At 41.4% G+C, this 7,799-nt stretch overlaps 1 non-coding gene across 1 annotated transcript; it reads left to right on the top strand.

Moving 5' to 3' along the window:
- Nucleotides 1-7,124: 7,124 nt before the first annotated feature.
- Nucleotides 7,125-7,231, top strand: LOC133295192 (small nucleolar RNA R71). Its single transcript, XR_009749301.1, has one exon. It is a non-coding gene; the product is annotated as a small nucleolar RNA R71 (small nucleolar RNA).
- The last annotated feature ends 568 nt before the right edge of the window (nucleotides 7,232-7,799 follow it).

Here is a 7,799-nt window from a genome sequence, read left to right as displayed (position 1 = left end):
GAAATGAGTGCTGGCTGGACTGCATAAATCGGAGACGTCTGCGCAAATGTCTCATACGGAAGTCAGTATTCACCGTCCATTGTTCCCCTGACCGTAGCCTCTCTTCTAATTCATCATCACTCTGAGCTGTAGATTTCCTACCAAGAGTCAATCCTGTGGCCTCCCCTCCTCATATCTTCAATTGCTTTGTTATCATTGCGACATCAATTGTAGGGTGCAATTTAGTTGGTGCCCCATTATCAGTAACATCTACACCAGCTTTCTGACAAAGCAACTGAATCAAGGAACAGTGACCCAAAGCAGCAGAGTCACTGTCAGAGTGAGCCATATCATAAATGCTGTCCTGAAGAAGAATAGGAAGTTCCACCTTCGCCTTTGTCATGATAGTGTGAATCAGGACAACTCTCTTCAGGATGACCTCTGCCTGGTTGGAAGAGGGCATGACATTTGAGATCACAAAGTGAAACCAGACTCTAGCCTCACCATTTAAATGCCGCAACCAAATCAACTTAGGAGCAACCTTATCCTTGGTTAACTCCCAAGTTTCACCAGGTTTGGCTATAGTCTGCAAAATAGGCTCAGCTGCCCCCATCTTGGTCCAGGTTTCAAAGTCTGGGTCACTCCTCCTTGGTGGAATTTCAATATTCTGCCAGTTTTTCCTGAACTCACAACTGGCATTATTGATATAATCACAAAACCTTATCTTCAGCAGCTTTTGGATGGTGTGAGCATCGTACTTCACTTTCTTTCCCCTCACCCAGCTAGTGAAGGTCCTCTGGCCTCCTTGATCTCCATTGAACGCATTAGCAAAGAATTCCCTTGCTATGTTAGGGCTGCTATCACCCAATATTCTTCTAAAAGTTGCCCAATCCCTGGTCTTCAGCTGAGACTGAAACTGAGGATATTCATCCTTTTCTAGAATGAATTTTCCTTCTCTCACAAATGGCCTCTTGGAAGTCTTGTCAGTATAATGTTTCTCATGTTCCTCACTCTTCCAAAAGTGAGCATCAAATTGTGGGGTAGGCTCAGCCTCAATATCTCCTCCTTGATTCACTCAGGCTTGCTTCTTATATCTCTTCTTCCCCTGTGTAGAGGGAGCTGGTTGAGAAGGAGAAGACATTGTGCCTACACAACAAGAGAAAATCAGTCCAAATGTCAAACAATTACATATCATGAAACCAATTCCACAATTCCCAGATTTAGAACTCTTGTAGTGGGGAATTTGGATCAAAACATGTATGAATTACAACCCCACAATGCCATAATGTAGACCCTCAATTTTGTATGAAACAGGGCCTGGGCGCTAAAACGGTCACACTGAGCGTTTTAGCGTCCTGGCCTTAAACGTGTGTAAAAACTGGACAGGCGCTAAAACGTTGAAACCAAACGTTTTAGCGCCGGGCCAATTTTTGGGTCAGGCATTTGCACGAACACCTTGTGTGTGTGTGTATTTGCATATATGAATTATCATTGAGGGAATTTCTTCTAAACCCAAAATAGATGGAAACAACAGTATGATTCAAATATGAACATTTAATGACAATCTAATCATAGAAATATAACATGTTCATGAATCAAACTAGGAACTCCCATGGTTATGAAGTAAATTCGTAAACCCTAAGGCAAATCAAATTGAAAGATGAAGAAAAGTGGATGAGTACCTGAAATGGGAGTGGATGAGGTGCAATGAAAGAGTGCAGCAAGAACTCAAGATACAGGGAAAGAGAAAAATGAAGACGTAACAAGAACTACTGTGAATGAAAGAAGTGAGAGGGAAACCGTGTTTATGAATAAGTGACGGGGCGCTAAAACGTTGGCTGAGCAGCGCTTTAGCGTCCTTGTCCAGAGAAAAAATGCACACTTTGTGCAGCACATCGCTAAAACGGTCAGAATTAGCGCTTTAGCGCGTTTGGCCAGAGTGCCTGTATTAGTGTTGTTGGTGAACGCTAAAAAGGTCATAGTGAACGTCTTAGCGCGCACAACCAGAGAGTTTCATAATGATGGAACTCTAGGGACGCTAAAACAGTCAGAGGTAACGTTTTAGCGCCCAGCACATAGCAAAAATTTCTCTTTGAATTTTCAAATTTTTTTCCCTTTTACTTCTTCATCCTATGGATATGGTATGAACATGGAATTACATACCTAGTACAGTGGGTTGCCTCCCACTCAGTGCTTGTTTAACGTCACTAGCCTGACGGGTATGATCTATTTTACCTCTAATAGAGCAACTGTCAGTAGTTGCCTATCCACAGCACTTCCAACATATAACTTCAATCGTTGACCATTGACTGTAAAACTTCTGTCCGAATCCAAAGAACTGATTTCTACAGCCCCATATGGTTTCATGTCTTTTACCACAAACGGTCCAGACCATCTAGACTTTAACTTCCCTGGAAACAGCTTCAACCTGGAATTGAACAGAAGTACTTGATCCCCCACCTTGAAGTCTCTAGGTGTGATCTTCCTATCATGCCATAGCTTTGTCTTTTCCTTATACAAACTGACACTTTCATAAGCAGACAAACGAAACTCATCCAATTCATCCAGCTGTAATAATCTTTTCTGTCCTGCTGCTTTGGAATCAAAATTCAGATATCTCACAGCCCACAAAGCCTTGTGCTCCAATCCAACTGGCAAATGACATGCTTTTCCAAACAGCAACTGAAATGGAGACATCCCAATAGGAGTTTTGAAAGCGGTCCTATATGCCCATAAGGTGTCATCAAGTTTCTTGGACCACTGGGTCCTAGCATTCCCAACAGTCTTCTCCAATATTCTCTTCAATTCCCTGTTGGAAATCTCAACCGACCACAAGTCTGTGGGTGGTATGGAGTGCTTATTTTGTGCCTCACTCCATACTTAGCCAAGGCATACTCCACCATCCTATTATCAAAATGAGTGGCCCCATCACTAATGATAGCTCTAGGGACTCCAAATCTTGAAAATGTATTCTTTCTCAGAAAAGCAATCACCACCCTGGAATCATTGGTTTGTGTAGCTATGGCCTCAACCCATTTGGACACATAATCAACTGCCACCAATATGTACTTGTTAGAGTAGGAAGAAGGGAAAGGTCCCATAAAATCCATACCCCAAACATCAAAGATCTCCACTTCCTGGATATTGTTCAACGGCATTTCATGTCGCCTAGAAATATTCCCAGTTCTCTGACAGTTGTCACATGCCTCCACAAACTTCTTTGCATCCTTGTATAAAGTGGGATAGTAGAAACCACTCAACAATACTTTTGCTGCAGTTCTCTCACCTGCAAAATGTCCACCATATGCAGAACCATGACAATGCCACAACACATCATTTTGTTCTTCCTCTGGAATACACCGTCGGATCACACTATCTGAACATCTATAGAAAAGATATGGCTCATCCCAAATGTATCTCTTAACATCATGCAGAAATTTCTTTCTCTGTTGCCATGTTAAATCCTTAGGCATTAATCCAACAGCTTTATAGTTGGCGAAATCAGCAAACCATGGTGGGGTACTGATAGAGAAGACTTTATCCCTAACCATCTCTGTGACAGCACATATTGCCAAAACATGTTCATCAGGAAACTCTTCTCTGATCACTATTTCCGGTCCTTCTTGAAGCTCTTTTTCTGTAATCCTAGATAAGCGATCAGCCACCAAATTTTCAACTCCCTTTTTGTCCTTGATCTCTACCTCAAACTCTTGCAACAGTAACAGCCAGCGGAGCAACCTGGGTTTAGCATCCTGCTTGCTTAACAAATACTTTAAAGCTGCATGGTCAGTGTAAACAATAACTTTTGATCCTAACAGATATGGCCTGAATTTGTCAAATGCATACACAATTGCCAGTAATTCTTTTTCTGTAGTAGCATAATTCTTTTGTGCATCATTTAAGATCTTACTGGCATAGTAAATGACATGCAACAATTTATTCACTCTTTGGCCTAGTACCACTCCTACAGCATAGTCACTGGCATCACACATTAATTCAAAAGGTAATGAGAAATCAGGTGCCATCATGATAGGTGCAGTGGTCAACTTTTCTTTTAAAACATGAAATGCATGCAAACATTCATCATCAAATAGGAACTCTTGGTCCTTGACCAATAACTTGCATAAGGGCTTGGCAATTTTTGAAAAATCCTTTATGAACCGCCTATAAAATCCTGCATGACCAAGAAAACTCCTCACACCCTTAACATTTACAGGTGGAGGAAGTTTCTCTATCACAGAAATTTTTGCCCTGTCCACCTCAATTCCATTCCTAGACACCTCGTGTCCAAGAACTATACCTTCTGTCACCATAAAGTGGCACTTCTCCCAGTTCAAAACCAAATTACAGTCTTGACATCTTTTCAAAACAGAATCTAAATTCCCTAGACATACATCAAAATCAGACCCAAATACAGAAAAATCATCTATAAAAATTTCTATGCATTCTTCTATCATATCAGAAAAAATGGAAAGCATGCACCTTTGAAAAGTGGCAGGAGCATTGCATAAACCGAAAGGCATCCTCCGGTATGCGAATATTCCATATGGACATGTAAAAGTAGTCTTCTCCTGATCCTCTGGTGCCACAGCTATCTAATTGTATCCTGAATAACCATCCAAGAAGCAATAGAAAACATGTCCTGCCAACCTCTCTAGCATCTGATCCAAGAAAGGAAGTGGAAAATGATCCTTCCTGGTTGCCTTATTCAGCCTCCGGTAATCAATGCACATTCTCCAGCCAGTGATTGTCCTTGTGGGAATCAACTCATTGTTCTCATTTTTCACCACAGTCATCCCCCCTTTCTTGGGCACGGTCTGCACAGGACTCACCCAAGCACTGTCTGAAATGGGGTAAATCATCCCAGCTCAAGCAACTTCACCACTTCCTTCCTCACTACTTCCTTCATAGTGGGGTTGAGTCTCCTCTGTGGTTGCCTTACTGGTTTGACCTCTTCTTCCATCAATATTTTGTGGGTGCAAAAGGAAGGATTAATACCCTTAAGATCTGAAAACTGCCATCCAATAGCCATTTTATTCTTCTTGAGTACCTTAATCAACTTCCCTTCTTCCTCATCAGACACCATTGCATTAATGATTGCTGGATATGTTTGATCATCCCTAAGGAACACATACTTCAAATGTGAAGGTAATTCTTTAAGTTCTACCTTAGGTGCTCCTTTTGGAATGTCATCAATCTTCTTCTCAAGCTCTTCCACTTCTGGCTCTTCTTGGTAATCTTCTGTACCTGTCTCTTCTTCTGATCTTTTTTCCTCATCTGGGAATTCTTCTTCTTTATTCACTTCTTCCACAACCTCCTGTATCACATCCAATCTAAAACAATCGTCCACATCAACAGGGTGCTTGATGGTTTCAAATACATCAATTGTGACTGTTTCCTCATCCACCCTTAGCAACAACTTTCCTTGTTCAACATCTATTAAAGATCTTGCAGTTGCTAAAAAGGGTCTTCCTAACAATAGAGGACTTTCTGTATCCTCTTCCTCCATATCAAGAATCACAAAATCCACTGGAAAAATAAACTTGTCTACCTTGACCAAGACATCTTCAACCACACCTTCAGACCTCTTGATAGATCTATCTGGAAGATGCAGAATAAGATTGGTCTCCTTCAAAGTGTTGATTCCAAAAGCTCTACATACTGTCAACGGCATCAAGTTTATACTGGCTCCCAAATCGCACAATGCCTTTCCCACCTCCACATCTCCTATAGCAATAGAGATACTGAAGCTTCCAGGATCTTTCATTTTTGTTGGAAGCTTCTTCTGGATTAGGGCACTACACTATGCTGTTAGGGCCACTGTCTCACCATCAGTTAATTTCCTCTTCTTAGTAAGAAGATCCTTCATGAACTTTGCATAGTGAGGCATATTTTCCAGTGCTTCAGAAAATGGTATGTTGATTTGTAAATTTTTGAAGATATCCAGAAATCTTGCATAGTGCTGTTTCTGAATCTCTTGCTTCAACCTCTGAGGGTAGGGAACTTTAGCATAGGGAGATAAAATAACTGGCTGTTCTTTCTTGTCAGTCATCTTCTTCTTTTCCCACTTCATCATCTTTTGTGAGGAAGCATTTTTACCAACTTCTACCTCTCCTTCATTCTTATTGTCCTTCCCTTCCTCTTCTTTATCAATTCCAACTATAACATCTCCAACAACTACTTCCTTCTCACTTTTCTCATGTCTCATCTTCTCTACTTCATCATCAGAAACTACATCTTCAACCACAACCTCTTCTTCATTCTTTTTATTTTCCACATTCTTTTTCATTGGTTGAAGTACCAACCCACTTCTTGTCATAATTGCTTTACAGTGCTCCTTAGGATTCACTAGTGTATCACTTGGAAATTTCTCTTGTGGTCTCTCTGATATCTGTCTTGATAATTGACCAATCTGGGTCTCCAAATTTCTGATTGATGAATCCTGATTTCTGAAAGAAGTTCTGGTCTCCTGCATGAATGCAGTTGTCTCTTCCCTGAATGAATTAGACCCCTGGATATAATCCTGAGTTGTCTTAGATAACTGAGTAAACGCTTTCTCCCATGCAACAGGATCACTTGACTGCTCCTTCATATGTGGTGGTGGAGGATGTAATGGTGGGTTCAATTGATGGTTGGAACTATAGCTGAATCCTGGGTGTTGATTCTTGTTCTTCCATGGTGGCATATAAACATTCCTTCCCTGATTGTTGTAGTTCCTTTGATTATTCTGATCATACCACACTCCATTCACCTCTGCTTGTTCTGGTGATCCCTCATAATCACACTCCTCTGTCACATGGCCCTTGCCACAGATAGCACATACACTCTTTGTTTCCACAGAAGCTACCTTTTGTGAAGAGAGTTGCTTAATAAGGGTATCTAATTTTTGCTGCTGTTGTCTCTGTGTCTGCATCAGTTGATCATTCCTTGCCAACAGAGCATCATACCCATCCAACCTGATGACTCCTGTCCTTCTGTCAGCCACTGAGGCATTATCAAATTCTTGAGATGCTAATGACTCAAAGATATCCAAGGCTTCTTGAGGGGTCTTGGTAGTCAATGATCCATCAGCAGTGGCATGCACCAAGGTTCTAGTGTTAGTGGTCATTCCTTGCAGGAAGATTGCTGCTTGTTGCCATGCCTCAATTCCATGCTGTGGACATTTCCTCAACAAAGTCTTGAATCTCTTCCAAGCCTCATAAATGGATTCTGACTCTTTTTGCTTAAAGCTTGTAATCTCATCCTTCAACTTGGCCCTCTTGGATGCTGAGAAAAACCTTTGCAAGAACTTGGTTTGCAGATCATCCCAAGTTGTTATACTTTCTTGTGGCAATGATTGCAGCCATCTCCTTGCATCATCCGTCAGTGAATGAGTGAATAGTCTCAACAGAATTGCATCTCTTGTGACACCATTTATCTTCACAGTATCACTCCACAATAGGAAGTTCTCTATGTGCAAGTAAGGGTCCTCTGCACTGGTTCCGGCAAACTGATCCTTCTGCACCAAATGTATCAAAGCAGGCTTCAATTCAAAGTTGTTGGGCTCCACTGTTGGGCGCACAACACTTCCAATTGGAGGAATCACTGCAGGAGTCATGTACTCTCCCAGTGTCCTCTGTGGTGGTGGTGGTCTGTGATTCTCTGTCATTATCTCTTCCTGATTAACCGTACTTGATTCACCAATTTCTTGCAACTGTCTCCTTTGCCTGGCTGCCCTTTTGTGCTTCCTCAATGTCCTTTCTAATTCTGAATAATACAACAACAAATTCGGATCAAGTGTACCTCGCATATACCAGAATCAAAATTGACCAGAAACTTAA

This window comes from Gastrolobium bilobum, unplaced genomic scaffold (assembly GCF_033153095.1).
Source record: "Gastrolobium bilobum isolate Gb01-03AN ecotype WA unplaced genomic scaffold, APGP_CSIRO_Gbil_v1 utg80869, whole genome shotgun sequence".
In the NCBI taxonomy this organism is placed as follows: domain Eukaryota; kingdom Viridiplantae; phylum Streptophyta; class Magnoliopsida; order Fabales; family Fabaceae; genus Gastrolobium; species Gastrolobium bilobum.
The sequence above is the reverse complement of the archived record's forward strand: the minus strand, read 5'-3'. Positions and strand labels throughout refer to the sequence as shown.